Below are 22,388 nucleotides of genomic sequence, written 5' to 3' on the forward strand. Positions count from 1 at the left end.
TATACATGAGAATTCATAACTTGGAAAGACACTTAAAAAAATAGTGTGCAATCCTCTTAATTTCTACATGAAGATGATGGGTATTCACAAATAGTGGAAGTCAAAATCAGTTTTAGCCTAGTAAGTGAATCTCCTTCCATTTTATGCTTTTTTATGTCTTCAATAAGCAAAATCAGGGCTTTATAAAAATTGATCTGGCACCACTTCACATAAAAAAATTTCAGGAAGAAAAATCCAGCTGTCAGATATAAGTAGGCATTTTGAGCATTCAATCCTTGCTCTAAGGAACAGTGAGTCATATAAGATGTAATGTGCAAAGGAAGCTGACACATAAAAGGACAGAACAACAATGATGAGTTCCCAAAGACATGGCTGTGGGACAAAGAATAATTATAGAGGGTCTATTTTTGGGCCCAGCAGAATGACTTGGGAATTTAAAACTCAGAAGAAGGAATTAAATCACTTGGCTTTGAATTTAAGATAAAATAATTCAGTAGCCTCCATTTTTCATTAACTGCGTTATAGTTTACTAAGATGATACATGATTGAATTGTTAAATACTTTGCAGTCTAAAAATAAGTGAGGACAGGAAAGCTACTTTAATTTTGTCAGGAAGGAGGATATGAGGTGTAATAATTACATAATTAATATCTGATATGGAACTGTAATACTAAATATAAATCAGGAGACACATCTCTCTGTAGCAGTAATCTTTTTGGAAGCACCAGTACCCCTGAAGCTTGAAATTAATGCCCAGGATTGAAATTGAAACTGTTTGCCAGAAGAGTTCTAAAAATAGTATAGAGAGCAACTTAAATGTTCAATTCAGCTCACCACCCCCCATTTTCCTGTTCCCTTATTTATAAATGATATACTCTTATGTCCAAATTATGGGAAAGTTTTGCAGCTATTTATCAGAATATAACATAATGGTGACTATGTGAATCAGAAAACAAAACTCTACAGAGGAAAAGAATCAGTTCAAAAGAGCAACCTAGACCTATTATTTTTTACATTAAACATAATATGTTTTCTATATGTGTGTATGTAAAAACATATATAGGTATAATAACATTAGCCACAGACATTATATATGTGTGTATTTTATGTGTGACGATTGTGGCTAATATTACAAAATTACTAATATTAATAAATCTATTAAGATCCAGTCAAATTAACACTTCCAGTCCTCTGACCAAGGGGAAAATAAAAAATCATGAGGGATAAATTCATACCCAAAGGTCTCAAGGAAATGACTTTAAAAGTTATCTGAAAGTTATCCATAAATCCACATTTTTCAGTATTTCATTAGGTTGTCTTTCAAAAGCTTTCCATGATTCAGAATTTATTTGGATTTATATTATGTATCATTTTGTGAAATCTTTTGTATGATTATTAACATGTTCATATTATCCTCAACTTCATTGGAAATCCAACATACTACTTTTATTAAGTCATGAATGTTCTTTTGTAATATATTCATATTCAGTACCTGAAAGTAGGGCCATCCATAGTTTTGACAGGTGGTAGCACAAGTGGTTGGTGTATCATCGTAGGACCCTGAATGACAAGAGAACATTCCTGTGAATTTGGTAATATTATTAGTCTCTAGTGGGATTTTATAGACCTTAAACTTATGTGCTAGTGTGGTTTTTGTAAATCACTAATGTATATATTTTAAGTGTTTCAGTTAAAAGGAAGTTGGGAGGAGTTGTATCAGGCACATTTAGGTTGCCAACATGCTAATGTGAAAGTAATCAACAACTTTGTTCTTAGAACTTATGTCTTAAGAATGACGATTTCAAGGAGCATGAGCATGGAGGATGGTTTCTGTTGTTCAAGACCTTAGCACTAGCAAGAGGTGGATGCCCTGAATATTCAGGAGAATGATGTTGTTCCTAGAAGAAAGGATGACTTGGTCAACTGGTTCTGAGAAGGAATGACATGTCTGGTTCAGAGTACATAAAGATCTTGGACAACTGATCAAAGTGGAGGGAATCAGGGAACACAGATCTTGACAAAGAGGAAGACAGAGGCTAGATCATGTCAGTAATGAGAGTTAGCCTCCTTAAACATAGGGTATCACTAACAAGTGAGTTTCATCCACTGTTAAAAGAGTTTAAGCAAGCAAAAAGTCTTCAGACTCAAACTAATGTTAAAAGCAAGATATAGCTAGTTTACCTTGCCTTGCATTTACACAGTACTATCTGGACCTGTAGAATTTCAAAAATGTCAGATTTGCATTTGAGGATTGTTTAGCTCCATTAGCTCATATTGTGATTGAGAAGCTTTGATTAAACTTGCTCTTATGAATCACTGATTTGCTGCGTCTTCTAACAATAATTTCTGAATTATCGTCAAGGATTTCTATGAAGTCACTAGGGATCTTTACATGAAAACCTGAAAGCATTAAGAAAGCTATGCTGGAGTTGCCATCGTGGCTCACCAATAATGAACCAGACTAATATCCATGAGGACATGGGTTCAACCCCCGGCCTCACTCAGTGGATTAAGCATCTGGCATTGCGGTGAGCTATGGTGTAGGTTGCAGATGCGGCTTGGATGCAGCATTCCTGTGGCTATGACATAGATCGGCAGCTCAAACTCCAATTTGACTCCTAGACCCCTAGCCTGGGAATGTCCATATGCCACTGATGTGGCCCTAAAAAAAAAAAAATAATAAGGCTTATGTTAAAAGCAGTTTCTGTAATTGAATCTTTTTTTATAAATAAAAAAAAAGTTTTGAATTACTTTGTAAATTTGTGTTGTAAGTTTTTATACCTTCACATATTTTAATAATTTATTATATATTATAAACAGTCTAGTATATGTTGCAATTAAGATCATGATGTGTCATATTGAAGAGATTGTATTAAAGAGATGTATATTTTTACATCAACAAACACACCGAACACATTTAGAATCTGGATTTTTCTAAAAGCTATTTTAGAATAAATAAACTCTTGTCAGTCTCAGTCTTTGCTAGCATTCATATGGAATTCACAAAGTTCAAAGTTGAAATTTACTTTGAATATTTTCCCAACTTGCTAGAAAATGCCACTAGAAATAGACATGAGCATAGGGCATTTTTGTTCTATTTTTTTTTCTGCATGGTTCTAGAAATTTCATTTTTCATCTCAGCTGAAAATGCTGTGAAAGAATCTTTCCACCCTTTTGGTGATAGGGAATAAGTAGAAAACAAATATGTCTGAGATTATTTCTGGCTATCAGAAGATTTATTGATGAGTTAGTTTTGGTTTGTATATGCATTGGACATATTAATAAAATATCATGTATATGTCAGCATGGTCTTCCACTTTCCTCTGAAAATAAGATTATCTGTAGTACCAAAAAATAGATTAATGTCCAAGAGGAGAAGATATAAAGAGAAAATATTTTAAAGCCTTAATGAAAGTGATAGAGATACCTAGAGAAAACTCAAAAGAAAGCTAATTTTGTGCAAGTAACACTACTGGCTAAAGTGATTAAACAATGAAATCCAGGAGTTCCTGTCATGGCACAGCAGAAACAAATCCGACTGGGAGCAATAAGGTTGCAGGTTCGATCCCTGGCCTTGCTCAGTGGGTTAAGGATCCAGCGTTGCCGTGAACTGTGGTGTAGGTCACAGACTTGGTTGGAGCCTGTGTGGCTGTGGTATAGGCCAGCAGCTGTAGCTCTGATTTGACTCCTAGCCTAGGAACCTTGATATGTCGTGGGTGTGGCCCTAAAAAGCAAAAAAAAAAAAAAAAAAAAAAAAAAATCCAAATCAACTAAACCTTAAAAACACAGAAAGTAAATATATTACATAAGAGTACTGGGCAAACTTTCTTGATGTAATGCCGTTGTAGTGAAGTACAACAATCAAAATAAAAGAAAAAAATGCAAACCTAAGGAGAAATCAGAATCTTGAAGAAATATATTAGTTAAATTCAGCTACTAGGTATAAAAGCAATCAAGTAGAATTACATAAAAGACCCAAACTCCAGTGCTTTCTATGATATTTTTATGTATAAGAAGTAATTTTTTCAACAGTAGTCATTATCTCTTTCAGGAGACTTTTAAGCTCCACAAACGATTTAAAATATTCAAAATATTATAAAGAACACACAATATAGGTCATTATACATTTGTCCTAACTCATAGAATGCACAGTACTAACAGTGAATCCTGCTGTATTTTGGGTGGGCATAATGTATCAATATAGAATCATCAGTTGTAACAAATGTACTACTTTTGGTGGGAGATGTTAATAACAGGGAGGATGGGGACTGGAGCTACATGGAAAATCTTTAACCTTCTACTCAATTTTTATATGAATCTAAAACTGCTCTAAAAATAGTCTATTTTTCAAAAAGGACACATGTATGTGAATGGAATTATTTATTTTCTTCCTCTTTATTTTTAAAGATGAGGATTTCCTGCTGTGGCACAGCAGGTTAAGGATCCAGAGTTGTCTCTGCAACAGCACAGTGTTGCTGCAGCTGGGTTGTAGGTTGGAGCTGTGGCTCAGATTCAATTTCTGGCCCAGGAATTCCATATGCTGTGAGTGCAGGGAAAAAAAAAAAGAATTTTGATGGGGTTTTTGAATAAAAGGATAAAAGGAAATGGAGACTTTGGATGTGATTCTAGGTCTTATCAATCTGCAGTTCTTGTTCATGGTGAGAAATGCCATTCCTACGTTACCAGTTTTAAAAGCAATAGAACAATCTTTCCTTTCCCTAGACCACCTAACCAAAAATAATTAGTCCTTTTCTTAAATAATTATATGCAAAAAGTGGTCTAACTGTAATTCCACAATAAGTTGCTGTTACCCAATTAGAAACAAATGTTTCAGAGGAAAATTTTAATTTGTTTTACATATAAATTTGCTGTGATTCACAATCATGGCAATGCAAATTAAAACCACAATGAGATATTATGTTACACCCACCAGACTGGCAAAAATTACAAAGTTTGACAGTAATACAATGTATTAGAAAGGATGTGGTGCAATGGAAACCTCACACACTGTTGGTGGGAGTATAAATTTGTAGGAGTACTTTGAATTGCTAAAATCCCGAAATGCCACTGGTAAATATATTCCCTAAAGAAACTCAAACACATGTGTACCAGGAAATATGTTTTAAAAATATATTCATTGTTTCATTGTTTGTAACAGCAAAATGGTAGAAGAAATTTGAATGTCCCTCAGCAGGGGACATTGCAGCAGAGAAAAGAAACAACCATAATTATACACATTAACACTGATGCATCTCCAGAACATAAGGCTGAATGAAAGAAGCTTATCTCCAAAGACTAAATTCATATATTCAGAAGGATTATACTTCTATAAAAGTAAAAATAAAAACAGAAAACTAAACAATCATTGCCTAGAAATACGCGTACATATACAGATCTATATATGTATATATTCAAGGCAAAAAATAAAGCAAGAGAATGACTAGCACAAGTTTAGGCTAATGGTTTACTTCTAGGGGACATTATGTGTGATATAATCAAGGAGGAACATGATGCACAAGATGGATTCTAGATATACAGGCATCTATTTATTTAAAGAGTATATTTCAGGAGTTCCTGTTGTGGCGCAGTGGTTAACGAATCTGACTAGGAACCATGAGGTTGTGGGTTCAGTCCCTGCCCTTGCTCAGTGGGTTAAGGATCCGGCGTTGCCGTGAGCTGTGGTGTAGGTTGCAGATGCGGCTCAGATCCTGTGTTGCTGTGGCTCTGGCATAGGCCGGTGGCTATAGCTCTGATTCGACCCCTAGCCTGGGAACCTCCATATGCCGCGGGAGTGGCCCAAGAAATAGCAAAAAGACAAAAAAAATTTAAAAAATTTAAAAAATAAAGAGTATATTTCAATAATCTTTTATATGCATGAAAACTTTAAAGTATAGAAAGCTTTCATAGGACAGTGTGCAGAGTATGATTCCTTACCTTGGAATCATGTACTTGTTGTGGCTCTATAGACCAAAATATATATAATGCAGTGCATTTCAGATAGGTTTGGAAGATCAGATGGGATATGGAGATGGCTCACATGTTACTGATCCAATTTTAAAGTTTACTTCCCTTTGTCAGAATATTGTTAAGATTAGACCCCTTTTAAGATTTTGCAGGTATATGCACAATTTAAACACTTTAACAAATATGATTTAGGTGTCTGAATTCCATTTGATTTTATGTTCATTTCTTAGTTATATGGAGGGAATTTTTACACACCAATGATGAACAACTTGTGAATCAATGTGTGTGTGTGTGTGTGTGTGTGTGTGTGTGTGTGTGTGTGTATTTACCCCTGAGTCCAGAGAAAAAGGAAAGGGTCAGTAAAGTTGTATTTTGGATTATTACCAAGTTCCTAAGACTTTGAATTATAACGGTTCAGATATGGAAAATGTGCCCCTCAAAGCACAAAACTATTAATTCTCAAAGCCAGAGTTAAAAGGGAAAGCAAAATATGTCTTGTTATTTATGTGTGGTTCAAGGTGAATTTGTACTTATTATTTCATTGCTTAGAGAATCACTTGATTTAAACATGTGCCATGTTCATTCATTTTGTTATTGTAAATTTGAACCTAATCATGTTATCATCTCTTAGTCTCACAATATCCAGAGTTCAGTAGGACATAGGGCTCATTTAAGCATCATCTCCCTCTGTACGGTGAGCCATCCCAGATTGTTTTGGTAGGTTTGGAAGGAACCAAGAGATTTGCAACGAACCAAACAAGTTTGGCTATTTTAAATGTGGTATGATTAATGTAGCCCAATTTCAGGGCTACCTCCTAGACAGACTAAGATTTCCTAGTAGGTTAGGTGCCATGAACCCTCCATATTTTAGAGTAGAGTCATTATCTTGACCAGTTGGGCCCAAGTCTTAGAACAAATTTACACCTAGGAGGTGAGATTTGCTTTCACAACTTTTTCATAAACACTCTTCACCTCTTATCAGAAAGAATAACACAACATTCAAGCTCATTCCTCAAAGAAAAGAGCAGATCAGTGTTTTTCCTAACCAAACAGTTAGACCAGGTAGCTGGAAGGCATTTATTTGTACACTAACTCTGTGTCTATATCCATGTATTCAAAGCATCTCCACATCTTAACTGATGCAGTTCAGTGCTAGATTTTTATTTCCTAACCTTTCTGGCAAATAAAATGTCATACTGAACCAATTTATCTTCTTTTATAGCCTCTCCTTTTATCTTCTCCCTCTTTTTTTCTCTATTCTGTTCACTCCCCTTTTCTTTTGCTGGTTTCTTTTACTTACAAATCCCATCTGTCATTCTGACTTTATATTAGTTTTTTGAGTCAGTAAGCGGTAATCACTAAGCTAATTACATTGTTATAGTCATATATATTTAGTGTCTACATGAGAATTTTTCAGTATCTTTTCTGTTCTCTGTCTTCCTGATTAGCTTTTAACTCTCTAATCTTGCTCCTTTCGTTTCTAGTTTCATCAACTTCTGGTTGAATCTCTAAAACTTTCACCTTGCCATTTGCCAAGACACTGTCACCAGACTTGACCTGGGTTTATTCCAAGGGAGAAAAGTTTCGGGTTTGTAAAATGTTTAAGTTAAATGTTTAAAAACAGGAAGTTAAAAAATATGATCTTTGTGAAGAAGGAGAGCACATCCACTCCTTTAGATACAGATGAGGTTAGGATCTCATGAATAAGAGGAATTTGTCAAAACAGAAATAATCAGAGAATTGCTGATAACATTTTTTTGTGGGCAACATCATGAATTATGAAATCTATTTACAGTCATATTCCATGCTATAGGCTAGCAAGCCCCACCTTTGGACTAGGGATATTTAACATAGTCAAGGTGATCCATTATAAACAAAAACTACTTACTAGAAAAGACATGAATTTTGTTCTATGCCCTTAAGTCAATATGCAATGAAGAGTCACTTATAATAATTAGTGAAACTCTTAGGTTGGCATCAATTTATTTAAATTTAATTTAGTATTAGATGATTATTCAGATTTCAAAACAGCCTTTTCATCCTACTAGTAGCACTCTATTAGGAAAGACTCTCATGAATACATGGTACCTCTGCTGAATCTAGATGAGAGTAGACAAATATTTTGGCATCGCCTTTTTCTGAACAGGACTACTGGGAGCACCCATTTGTCACTGTAGGTACTGATATTAGCTTGAGAAAGTGTGAAGTGTCTCTGCTCACTGTGAGAAATTAGTTATTTTTGCACTCCAATTTTAAGTACAAAGCATTTAAACTGCAAATTCTATCAAGGCTTTTATTATGTAATGTTTAAAGGCCCTTTCTATCATTTTATCAAGCCCTTCTAGATTAGAAATGGTCACCTTTTTGTCTCCTAAAATTATTGTTGGTTTCAGCTTTATTATTATTACTATTGTCTATTTTAAGCTCCTTGGAACAAAGAAAGTATGTTGTAGAATATTGGATTGTTATGTTTCATATAAATATACTAGAAATGAATTGAATGTAGATTAATTCTTAAAACAAAATACAGCTTTTGTTAGGGCATGATTAACATTTATGTTTTATAATAGTAACTTTATTGTAAGTATACCAGTAGATAATACCACATTAAAGTCAGAAAGTTCAAAAACACTTAAAGAGGAAGTTATTTTACAACTCATTTTTATGTTTTAAGCAACACTTCATTGAGGACAGAGAGTTGTTTAATACAAACTAGTTTATTGCTCATAGTTTAAATTCCAGTAAGTGTGTTTTTAGGTAATATGTGGAAGCATAGTAAAATTACAACCTCAACACATTTTATATACATATTATTTCCATGAATGATATACATTATTACCTCAGAAGAAAAAAAGCTTGATTATGATATTTCTAGGTGAATGAACAATTAACACCTGTTTTAAAAGAACATAAAGTCAGCTATATGAATCCCAAACATATGGAGAATATAAATTAGAAAAGTATTCTTATAACATGAGTTTTGTCAATTTGGAAGATCTATTTTGTGAAAATCATCATGTGGCTTTCAAACAAATCATGATTTTATTTAAAGACATATATATTTTAATTTATGAAACAGTCCTTTAGCTTTAAGTTCAGAAAACTTCCAAAACTGTAAAATAATGAAAGGGTATTGACATTGGCATTCTTTTTAGAATTATCTTTAAATATTTATAAAGCAAAACTTAAAAGCTTGATAAATTATACATTTACAAACATGTAACTCATCAACTATCAAAGAGAGGTATAATTTTTTGGCAGTTAAACAGAATTTGTAGTCTACCATACATGCTTTTTAAAAAAATGGATTTACTTTCTTTCAGTTTCAGTATGTTCTTTTTTTCCCTCCTTCTATAGACGTTTTTAGTGTTATTGTCCAAAAAGGCAATAAGTAATGGAGTAAGACTTTGTTAGGAGGCAACAGTGGGCAAGTCTGCCAGTTTCAACAAGAAATTCTGCCAATTTCAGCCATTGTTTGGCCATTTGGGGAAATGCTTCAACATTTTGTGTTAAAATACTGAGCAGCCTTCTCATTTACTCCAGTTTGAAAGGTCACACCTTGGAATTCAGTGAAACCTGAACACTAAACATTACAGCAAGCATCTTCATTAATTTATTTTCTTTTACAAAGACAGTGAAGGGATAAATATTAGGTTGACCTGAGGATAATAAAATGGTAATTGGTTTCTGAATATTTTCTCTTTCGCAATGTGTAGTGATTCTAATACCTTCAGAGTTTCAGACATCTGCTGTGTGCTGCATACAAAATCACAGGCACTATCTAGTTTTCTGTGGAGACTGGTATAAAGAAACATGTTTATTCATTTAATCATTTATGAAACAATTTTTAGGCACTTACTATAGCAGGCACTTTAAATGTTTAGAATATGTTAGTAGGGAAAATATGTAAGTGCTTGCACTTGTAGAGCTTACATGTTAGTGGCATAGACAGAAAATAAGTAATAACAGAAAATACATAAATTATGGTTTGTTGCAAGGTGATCAGAGTTAGGGGAAAAATCAAGGACATGCTAAAATAAAGATGAACAAAATGGCTGTGGTGGTGTAGGTGTAGGTTGATTTTAAATAGTGATTGATTAGCTTGGGCTCCACAAAAAGGTTTTTTTTTTTTTTTAATCTGAGCAAAGACTACAGGGAAGGAGAGGGACTTAGGCATATGGATATCTGGGAAAAAAGCATTCTATGCTCATTGAAAGAAACTCAGATATATTTTAATATTCTTTTAAATAATGTATTTACCTTCCCTTAAATTTATGCCAATCTGATATCAGAAATACTGGCAAGAAGTAAACTTATCTGGAGGTGAAAGACTCAATAAAAGGAAGACAAGTTACTAAAACCCAGAATCCAAGAAGTACAAGCCCACAATAACGATTAGTACTTTATTTCATATTCAGGTGCTATAATGATGCATATGTTGTTAAGAGTAGGGGAGAGGAGACAATAAACTTAGAAAGTTTCTTAGTTAATTCATTAAAATAAGTATTCCTTTATTAATTCTTATTATAATTTTATATCAATAAACTTATATATAGAGATCTTTATTGTTTCTTACAAACTTTATTCCAAAGATTTATTCAAATTGGAATAGATTGACTGTGATAACTTTCCAGATAGAAGAAGTTACACATTGTATTTGCAGACCATTTCCCTTCTGTGATATTAAAATTAGGCAATTATGTGGGGAGGAAAAACATAGACCAGGATGTCAGACAATCCTTGAAGTCTAAATGATATTTGATAATCAGGAGTAGAGTGTTGTCTTAGTGTAAAAATCTAACTTTTTTAAAAAGCACATGCTATTTCAAGACCCACATCATAGTTACACTTAATGAAACCTTCTGAGGACACACTGAGCTGGAGTCTTCTATTTCTAAGTTAGGATCCCATTAACTAGATTTATTTAGCTTATTCTGGCTTCTAGCTTCAGAAACAACATATAACGTTAAAAGTGTTGAACATGTAGTCTTTTATGGTATGTATAGTACTATAACTGAGAAAGTTAAGAATTTGTAAACTTAAATATGAAGTCTTTTATGGTACTGGAGTTGTCGACAACTTAGTAAACAAACAGCATTCAGGGGTAATTTGAAAATTTACACAATTAGTGGATTTTTGAAGGATGTTTGAGTTACACCAAAACTCTAACATAAACTCTTTGATTTTGGTATATTTGTTTTGAAGGATGTAGGCTGGGATCTGGTTCATTAAATATGAACATATATTAATTTTATGATCAAAAGACTTAGTAAATCTTCTAATAATTTTTGAACTGATAACATGGAACACATACAGGAAATCCTTCAGGAAAGCGTATAATTAAGGAATATAATTAATTCATGTGAGGACTTCTAGTAATTAAAATATGAAGCAATATATAGGAAAATCATTTTATGGGTTTCACCCCTGTCAGTTTGTTCTAGACTTTAAAACTTTCTCATCTTTCACTTGAAGGCCTTCCTGTTCAAATTAATGAAACCAAACATTCTTCAAAGCTTTATTCTTAAGAATATCACTTTCTTTTACCACATTCTTTTTGTCTGAAAAATGACCAATTTCTCATATATAACCATGACATTTGTGGTGGATTTAGAAGTTAGGAAATCTCTGTTAAAATCTGTACGATCACAGTTAAATTAGAAGCAGTTGAAAAGAAGGTATTTCAGAATCTTAACCAAAGCACATACTATTGTGAGCTAAGAACTCATTAGATTGTTCTTTATTTCAGGTTTTTTAAAAATGTTTTATATATAATCCAAAGTTTCCCAAATATTATAAATATATGCATAAAATATCTGACCTATCAGGTTTTGTCATTTTAGAAAACACTCTAGTTAAATTATTCAGTCCTGATTTTATGACAAGATGAAAAATAAAGTGGCAGCTGGCAGTATAGGGTAAGAGTTCATAGGTACTTTAATCAGTGCCGTCTTACAATGCACAGAGGTGGAGCTGATGTTGTCCAGAGCTGGGGTCCTGTCTTGTTTACCTTTAACATCCAACCTAGTGCCTGGCACATTGTGAGTGCTTACTGAACTGAGGATTATGCTGTTTAACCCTTGCACCCTTAGTAGAAATAATGGCATAGGCATTGAGTTAGCCTACAACTGATCTCCGACAGATTAAACTCTGATATGAATAGAAATTTCCTCAATAAAAGATATTGCAATGAGAATATATTTTAACTTGATAAGAGGAAGAGCAATTCTGGAGGTCCTATGTGGATTATGTAGAGGAAATCATGCTACCTTTTTAAAAAAATGTAGAAATCTTATTTCCTTTTATACCTCTTTACCCTCCTCCATTTATAATACATTTCTTTAAAATATATCCTCAACATCAGACTGCTCCCCTTCTACCTCTTACCCACCCCCCCAAAAAAAGTCCTGAGTAACTGAAGAGTATGTACTGTGCTCATGGTTGAATGACAATATTAAGATGTCAGTACTTGTCAATTTAACCAGTGAATTCACTACAATTCCAGCTATTCCAGAAGGAATTTTTTAAAAGAATTTCTCAAATCTTAAATTCTAAATAATTATGAATAAAAAGAGAAAATATGGATGAATCTCCCTAACTAGTAATGGTGATTAATTTTTTTGTGTTAACTTGCTTAGGCTCTGGTGCCCAGTTGTTTACTCAAACTCTAGTCTAGATGTTGCTCTGAAGGTATTTTGGAGATATGATTGACATCTATGATCAATTGACTTTTAAGCAAAGATTACCCTTGATAATATGTGTGGGCCTCATCCAATCAATTGAAGGCTTTAAGAATAAACACTGAGGTTTCCCAAAGAAGAAAGAATTTTTTTCCAGTGCTACTCTTGAACGTCTGAGCCCAGAAAGGAGCTATTGGGTGTTTGGTTTAGAGGAAGGTAAGGGTTAGGTAGGTCTAGGTGTAGAAACTTAGTGAAAGAAGTGTACAGAGAGAAGACAGAAAATTACAAACTACAGATTCTATCTGCTGTGTAGTTTTTTTCTAGAGACCTGTAGTATTGCCCTCTTGTTGATGGAAATAATCTTATAGGCCATTGGTTTCTGATGTTCATGTCTATTTTTTGAGTTCTTAGATATTTTAATATCTGATGTAGCTGAAAAACATGTACATATAATTTACCTCATTCTAGAAGAAAAATCACCATTTGAATTAGAAAATTTCATAAATGAGAATCTAAGAATTCTTAATAGATCCATCAAAAAGGTAGATCCCATGAAACTGATACAACTATATGGAAATTGTGAGTCCCTATGATTGTAGATTAGTTTGTTTTGTTCTGGAGAAAGAATTTATAGTTTTCATTTTATTCTCAATGTGGGCTATAATTAAAAAATATTCAAAAACATATTTTTAGAATAAATTATCTTAAACTAAAACCTAAGTGAATGTTCACCATCCTATTGCACAGGTACTCTTTCATCATTTTTTTTTTTGAAATATACATAAGAGAATATAAGTGACTACAGTTAGGCAGTAGTAAGTCCCTGAAATAAAGATATTTTTTACAAAATAACCACCAAAAACTTGGAGCCCTACAAGTTTAATTTAATCATCCTAACTATTCCTTAAATTTTGATTTTCTATAGCTGCTGTAAGTAGCCAAAGCTAAAACTTTCTTGACATATATCTAAATTTATCTCTAATGTACCATCTTCCATAAAATCCACATAAGTAACATAAATTAATTTTCTTGTATTATGTTAGAAGAGATTGCATTTAAATTTGGATCATTATTCTTATTCAACTTTGTGTTACATCAGTAATAAGAGATCTAATAATAGATAATACACAATAGTGCAACAAAATAGGATTCAGAGTCACAGTAGATGCATGTAAAAACCAGAGCTTTGTCAATGGTGATCATTTGCCTTGGGAAACACAATGTTCTTCATTGGGCTTCATGTGTAAAATAAAGAAAAAAAGCAGTAATTTCTGTTTAATTTACCTTTAAAATTCTTAGTATGAAAACGTGTTTTAAGTACTCAAATTCTATAGAAATGGTGATTAACAATGTCAGTTTTATTAGGTTCTGACATGTATTATATGATGACAGAAGTGTAATCAGTCTAAAAACTGATTACAAATCATGCTTGTTCACTCTACCTGTCCCCTGAAGAAGCTGTAGTCTGATTGTCTATATGCTGACTGTTTGGAATGAGCTTTGCATAGAAACAAGTTATGTCCTCAGTCTTGTTCACAAAAGACTTATACCAAGCACTAAAATGTGGTGCATACCAGCTAGGTGCCATGTGCTGTGCTAAACAATGTCAATGCATGTAAAAACCAGAGCTTTATCAATGGTGATCATTTGCCCTGGATTCCTTAGAAAACCTTATAAAGCATTATGATTATCATTTCCATTTTATAGAAGAGAAAGGTGAACTAAGAAGTGGTGAAGTTTGGTTTCATATGTGAATGACCTGAAGCCAAATTCCATTAAGCTGAACTTCTGTAATATAGCTCATGTCTCAACTGTGGTGTTTTAGTTTTTGTTTCTGCAATTGATAAGTCGGAAACAAAAACAATTTAAAAAATTAAATTCACACACTAACCTGGGAATCTAAGATTATTTACTCTATTGCTGTTTCAAAGTAATTTCAATTCATTTTACACTTAACCTAAGGTTCTGAGAATAGCATCCCTTTGCACGAGGGATGATAAGTACCAGCCACCAACTGGAAAGGGAAGCAGAGCATGGGCCAGGATTTAAGTCCTGGCTCTGCAATCTGATAGCCATGTGATCTTGGGCACATTACTTAGGAGCTCTGTGCCTTGGTTTTGGAGTTTCTTATCTGCAAACAAAGATAATATTTCCTAGGGCTTTGGGGAAGATTAATAGTTTATACATAAGTAATTAGTAATGTATATGGCAAACCCTCAAATAAATTAGGTAAATCAGCAGCTGCAAGCCACCTTTTAAAAAGGGGTTCTCTTGTGTGAGTGCTGCGTGGACAGATCCACCCACTGCTGACTTCCACCTACTGCTGACTTCGGGAGGGAGCGCTGCAGCAGGGAAGGCAGACTTTCCTGTTTGAGGCAAAAACCAAAAAGTTATTTGTCCCTCAGGGATATTAAGATAGGTGCATCCAATAATGCATCCTTCATCTAATAATGCATCCTCATCTGATAATGCATCTTCATCTAACAATGTCAAGGACCAGAAAGTAAGGCTAACAAAATATATATAAATACGTATATTTATACAAGTAAACCTGACAATGCCAAGGTATTTTAGTTAGTTAACTGGGAGTTTAACAAAATTCTGTTTCACATATTTAAAATGCAGCAATGTCCTTACTATATATGATATGACTGCTGTCTAAAATGTACTCCATTCCAAGAAATTGCTTTGAAAAACAACTATGTATAATTTTTTTTTCTTTTTTAAAAATTTTGTTGAGGTATTATTGATTTAGAATATATTAGCTTCAGGTGTACAGCAAAGTGAATCAGTTATACATATAAATATATTCATTCTATTTTCTCATATAGGTTACTACAGAACATTGAGTACACCTCCTTGTGCTATACAGTAGGTCCTTGTTATCTATTTTAACAGTCTTTTTTGGCTTTTTAGGGCTGCACCAGCGGCTATATATAAATTTCTAAAACACAAATCCATAAGTTCTATTTGTTGTCTTAGCTAATAACATTTATTGTCATGTCCTAAAAAAAGTTTTAAAACCAAAACATTTCAATGAACATAAAATTTTTAGGAAGACATAGTAAATTGATTAACAAAATATTTAAATGTTACCCTAATACTAGACTTGCATTAACGAATCTCCTATTTTGCCTCATATTTGAAAATAGCAGAAGTTTTTAAAAATCGAGTTTCGCATTGATGGTGTTTTTTTCCCATAGGTTTAATCCTCCTTATTTTTGGTTAAAACATTTTTTATTTGTATATAGTACTTACCAAAGTTCCAATATTCCCTTCATATTATTGGAAGAGAAGCAAGATTGAGGTTCATGCACAAATATCTGCATAATAATTGGTCTCAGGTTAACGTATGGTTATGAGTTCAAATTAATACTTATTTGAAAAATGTGTGAAATCAGTGCTTGGATATAAGACAAATTTACCTTAGTTTTGTTTGATAAAACCAAGCTTGTATGCTCATGAATATGCTAATGACCTTCCAGCTGACTAAACTGGAAGGAGAGGGGCACCTTGTCAACCAACTAGCTGTTCTTTCATTATATCACTGCCATTTAATAAACCAAATGACATGCTCACAAGTCACTGTGGTTTTATGAATAGAGAAATAACAACAGATTTATACAAAAGCTTATGCCGTATTAACATTTTTAATTAAAAATATGTTCTAAGTTAAAATGAATAGGATTTCTCTTATTCATTGAAAATTGAGCTCCATCCAAGAACCTCAATAAAATGTAACCTCACTACTGCACGGTTGAGTTGGGTAATTATTTATTTAAATTTATATTGGGTTGAGATCAGTTTTTTGTCCTTTTAATTGGTAGTAATGTAGAAAACATGAAACAGTTAATTAAATGATGAAGGAAGAAAAAGATTAAGACTTGTTTTACATTTAAAAAGTAAATATATCTTTTTGACCACTTTTGCAAACAATAATATATTGGTGTGTTAGTTTTGTATAATACCATCTCTTGTAAGTAAACAAATTAATTTAAAGGGAAATAAAGGAAGAAGCATGTTCTAGGAAAATATTTGCAACTTATAATCTGATAATAATACTAGTAACCTAATAAACATAGATCCTAACTCAGTTCACCGTCAATGATTCCATTTTATTTTTTTAATAAGAATTTTACTGTCTTTAAAATTAAATTTTTCATTTTTTTGTAAAATAATATATTTAATTAAAAAATTTGACTAAGTTTATTCAAATATGGAAAAATGCAGAGATTATTTGCTCTAATCTGATTTAATGAACAATATTGTAATCTTACTTGGACATGAGAATAATCTGGATTTATTGAGGATGAAAATTTAAATTGTTTAAATTGGTATGGCAGTAGGATGTTTAAAGTGTATTTCCTATTATTTAAAAAGGTTTGTTGATTTAATTATCATATATCTAATCATATGTTCTTTTTCTCAAATCACACTACCTCAATATTTATATTCTGAATTTTATAATTAAATGTATATTATTTCTTCAATTTTACATTAATTTCTAGCTTCATAATTATGAACAAATTTATAAGTAGGTAAATTAAAATTAAGGTGTGAAAACTATCTACTTACTTTGAGTTGTATAACTACTCTTGATGAAAGAATTGGGGCAGGAATGGTTGTCCATGTGAGTAAATGAGAAAATGAACAAAATACCTTGTTAATATACAGACTTTGAGTTTCTGGTATATTTTTATCTTCCACCTAATTGCATTAGAACATTTTCTGATATTAAATGAGAGGTTTTCTTGAACTTAATAATGCAGCATGGTAGAAGCACTTTAATAGAAAGAACTTTCCTGATAAATTATAAATGTTTATATAGTTCATGCATGGACTTCAAAATCAGACATAGACAAATATTTTAAATAGTTGTATACTGATTTTCCATCTTAACTAATATTATCTGGTAGCCTGATCAAGAACTAAGAGGTGCTACAAAATTGACTCCTTGAGTGTCTTTCATTAACATCGTTGCAATGATACGTCTTATGTTTATGGGTTAAAAGCTTCTCTGAATCCTAAACAAAGATAAAATTAAAGCGAATGACTTCAAATAATCCTCTTTAAACATATTTGTTGTCTGAAATGTTGACACCATAGTCATTATAACTCCAAAGAATTACGTTTTGAAGCTGTGTTCAAAGTCATACATGGAATATGAAATAAGTTTTGTTTAGTGTATGTATAGTTTGATCTTTAAAAAATTATTTTGTTCTTTTTCTATAGCAGTCCCTAAAGCAATTCTTAAAAAATAAGTAACTAACAAATTTTAACCATGGAGATAAGGGTTGAAAGCAAAATATTGTGATAATGGTCACAAATATGATCTAAGTCAGAAAGATGTAGTAATACTATTAACTGAATTCTGATTAGTTTTTACATGTTTACCAAAGAATTCTTCCATATTAACATAAGTTTATAAGGTAAACATCTTGTCTTAATATTATTTTGAATTTTTCACTGCAGTAAATATGTGTTATGCATAAAATAATGGCAAAATATGTCCAAGTAAATGTGAAGGTTGTCATAAGTACGCTAGGCTGTTGACTTATTTACACTTCAGTATGTCCTAGCCATCACCAGTGAGTAAAGTACATACATCTTGACCATTCATTTAACATAATTTAAAAAATTACAGACCTAGTTCTAATTTCTTTTTAATTTTCTGTTATTCCTTTTTTTCTAAGTGAGTGAATACTCATATGTTCTAAAAATTTACACATTTTAACTAACAAAGTGATATTTTGGTGTGTGCCAAGATATATTGGGAAAAAAAGAACTTGTAGCAATAACCAAAACATGTTCTTAAAGATAACTGAATGTTGTAGGTAAAGTATAGTTCAGATCACATTAGTCACTGTAGTTTTTCAATTCTATATTTTATTTTGCATATTTAGAACTGGCATTAGAGTCTGTGCATTGATTTTATGATCCTATAGGGTAATAACATTCAGAAAAATAATTCTTTATGGCTGAAAGCATGCATTGATCCTCTGATACCCTCTTACCATTAAAGAAAATTAACTATAGAATATAATAATATGAATTCTTGTTTTAAACTTCCAATTATTTTCTCAAATATTATCTTTGCCTAATAACCCTCTATATTCATTGTCTTATGTTTTTCCACAGTATTTTTTAAAAATAAAGATTCTAAATGATACTCTAGTATAGTTACAAAAAATACATTAAATTATGCAAGAAAATTATGGGGTTTTGGCTAGAAATTAAAGACTAGAGATTTTGAGGACTTTGTTATTATAAATATGATATTACTATAATACCTCCTAAGAAAATTATCTAAATTAAAAATAATGCTATTTTAATTTTTGTTACTACCCCCTGGCATTGGATTAGGCATTTAATGTGTTCTTTCCATTTCCTCCCCTAGTTATTTAATGGCTATTTACAAAGTCACATTCTAAAAACACTATCCATTTCTACAAACATGCCAGGGAACTCAGTACAATTAATAAATGACAGAAGATAGGAAGCCAGCCATAATATTTTTAAAGAATCACAAAAATAAGACTTAATTGAAGTTTCCATTATTTGGAGAAATTTGTGGAAAAACTGAGTAAAAAATTATGAAGGAATTACTCAGAATGAGTTGATAGTCCATCATTAATGTGTCAGTTTATGGGTGATTAAGTACAGGCTTTCTCCATTGAAGGACATTTTGCAGAGTATAATTTCATTTTAGGTGAGAAAATAGATTAGAATTATGTCAGTCAATATAATTTGAATCCAAATCTAACATCTGATCTTTCTTAGCAACAAATTTTTCATATGTCTATACCAACAACTTATTAAGGAGATACTAGTTTCTTAATTGTCCAGGACAGTCTGTACTGTTGAAAGAAGCATTAACAGATGTTTCAACTCAACATTTCAGTGTTTGATTCTGGAAATTCTTTAACACACACTTTCTCTGTTTAATAATCTGATATACTCATTTGGGAAACCTTTGTTATTTTTCTTTATACACAGTTGTCTTAATATCACACCCTCCTCGAACAAGCTTGCAGAGGGATACCAGACAAATAGAAGTAACACTTTGAAATTAGAGTTAATATAGAAACATCAACATATTCTGAATCGTAGTTGTGTGTTTTTTCCTTTTCTGCCCACCCCATGATCCAATACAGCGGAAACAGTCCAGGGTTAGTAAAAGAGAGATTTAAATACATCTGGCAACAGCAAACAATGAAAATTCCATTAGTTCAATAGTTAGAGATATATGTATAAATAGAGGTGAAAGGCAAATAGAAGACAAATATAGTAAATCCAAAGTGATTACTTTTCTTTTAATTCTCCACTGTGTTTAACTACAGAATGAGTGAGACTCTGAGACCCCCATAAGTAATTGTTCTTTCACCCCCTTTTTGGAGTACTAATTATATGGAAAATTTAAAGTTTCCTAGGGGAAAAATGTTTTCCAGCTGTCAAAATTTAATCTTAGCTAATAGTAGAGCTAATTTTAAAAGGCATTGTTCCCTGATTATTTTTTCAGAAGTGTGCCTTTTAATCCGTTTAGATGTTTTATTACTTGCTAGTTTTATTTTCTAGACTATCACTGTACATAACATAATCTAGTAGTAATACAGTGTACATCTTAGAGTGATATACTATCATTTTTCTAACATGTGAAATGAGAATTGTTTCAAGTAATTTCAGTGTCACTAAATTCCATAGTAGAAACATTGTCAAACTACGTGAGAATACAATTCTGAATAAATATATTTATTTTGAATAATGCACTTACCCAGCACAGCTCCTTAAGGAAATACTTGGTGAAATAGTCTTAGGATGGAATTTGATTTTCTGAGATTCCGCAGAAGAAATTTACCCCCAGGCAAGGTGGGGAAGGGTGAAAGCTTTGCAATGTGATCCTGCAGGCAGGGTGAGGTCCAGTTAGCAGAGCCTGAAGATCCCAAGACAGGAGGTGACACTCTCTGCTGGAGAGAGAGGGTTGTTCTGAGTAGGTTGGAAGGGTTGTCACATTGTATGTGCTCAGCAGCAGAAGGGAAACATCAGAGCTTCCTGTTACATCACTCTGACCCCGCCTGCAGTTAGTGTTAGGTTACTTTCTTTCTCAAATGGCATACCCCAGGAAAGCAGCACTCCTTTCTTATTCTGAGACAAGAGCAAGAAGCAGCCTGAACAGACGGAGATCCTATGATGTATGAATACATTGTTAGCAGCAAAAGCTGGCTGGATTTCACCTTGACTGAGTTCTGTTAGAACTTGCTAAACAGAGCTGCCTATGATTTGAAGGAAATCTGAGTATAGCATTCAGCTCAAAGAATTAAAGGAGTTAGGATGTGTGTGTGTGTATGTGTAGTTATATTTTACAAAACATCAAGAAAATTTTTTATCTAACATGTCTTTCTTCACAAATGAATACAGGAAAATAAATTTTTCCATCAAAATTAATTTTGTGATCTAATTCTTATTAATTTGGATCTTTGATAATCAAAGCTATTTCCTAATCAGTTTTCCACAATTAAATGATGAAACTCTATCCTGTAAGTTTTTGAGCTGTTTTTTAGTTTTGTTCATGGTATAAGTATGTGTGTATGTGTCATAAACAAAACTATTGTGTGTGTGTTTGTATTGTTTATATACATATACATATATGACTTTTTCATTATATATAAATATACATTTTAGGGAAAATAACTTTGTGAGAACATATGTATACATTTAAAGTAATTGCATATATTTTAAAATATTTAACTTAATCATGCCACCTATGGGATTAAAAACTAATTAATACCATTATACTTATACCTCAAAATAGCCTTAACAAAAATGCAGATAATTTATGAATTATGAAACAATGTAAAATATGTAACATTAATGTTTTAGAAAAAGTTTTGTCTCAAAACATAATTTTATTCTAAATATGTTTAATCAATCATTGGAAATTTTCAGGAAAGTAAGTTTTAAATTTGAAATGCACTTTTTTTGACAATATGGTAAATGTGTGAGATACAACAATTATAATTTCTAAAACCTAAACAGCACTAAATGTCACTTAATTTATCTAGGCATCAATTTTCTCATCTATGAACTAGAAGAGATGTTATCAGGTAACATCTAAAACCCCTATAGTTTTAAGACTTTGAATCAACAAATTAGGTAATATTTAGAAATAGATATTATTATGATTACTGAATTCTTAGTAAATTTGAGGTCGGAGGCACTGAGATATTGGTAAATTACTGTGATTCCAGAACAAAATGAGCTTCTCACAATCCTTGTAGACTAACAAAGGGTGACAGGATGACGGAAAGAGAATTCATATTTTTTAAACAGTGTGCTCCTGCTGAGATTTTTTATTACATGGATCCATGGAAGAAACTTATTACGTAATTGTTGATTTTAAGATCAATAGGATCAAGGTCAATAAAGAATAAAAATACATATAAGAATAGGATACATACTAATCTCTATCAGTTATAAAGCTTTAAGAAACTAGTATCTATTTGATTTGGGGGAGAAAGAAATTAACCAGAAGTTGCAAGATTATAGAATGTTGTTATTTCCAGTTAGGGCTTGGTTTTGTTTTACTTTCGGAGGCTGCTGAGATGTACTTCATTTTGAGCTCTTTCTTTTAGCCCATGAGAAGAAAAGTTAATGTTGCAGATTATGGCTGACTCCATAAACAGTGGCTCTTTAATCAGAGTACCAAGTGGATATTGCCAGGTGAAAGCTCTACTGAATTCTGCTCAG

General features: G+C 32.2%; 1 protein-coding gene across 4 annotated transcripts in view; it reads right to left on the reverse strand.

The window, feature by feature from the left end:
• CALCRL (calcitonin receptor like receptor) overlaps window positions 1-20,703 on the reverse strand; it is a 99,196-nt gene extending 78,493 nt beyond the window's left edge. For 2 of the 4 annotated variants that reach the window (XM_021074680.1, XM_005672015.3), the window contains exon 1: window positions 20,416-20,700. The gene's annotated coding sequence lies outside the window, so the exon portion shown is untranslated. Of the gene's footprint in view, window positions 1-1,492; window positions 1,561-20,415 lie in introns of all 4 variants that reach the window. The other 2 variants (XM_013984331.2, XM_005672014.3) reach the window with 2 other exon arrangements.

The sequence above is a fragment of the Sus scrofa genome, chromosome 15, assembly GCF_000003025.6.
Source record: "Sus scrofa isolate TJ Tabasco breed Duroc chromosome 15, Sscrofa11.1, whole genome shotgun sequence".
NCBI classification, from domain to species: Eukaryota; Metazoa; Chordata; class Mammalia; order Artiodactyla; family Suidae; genus Sus; species Sus scrofa.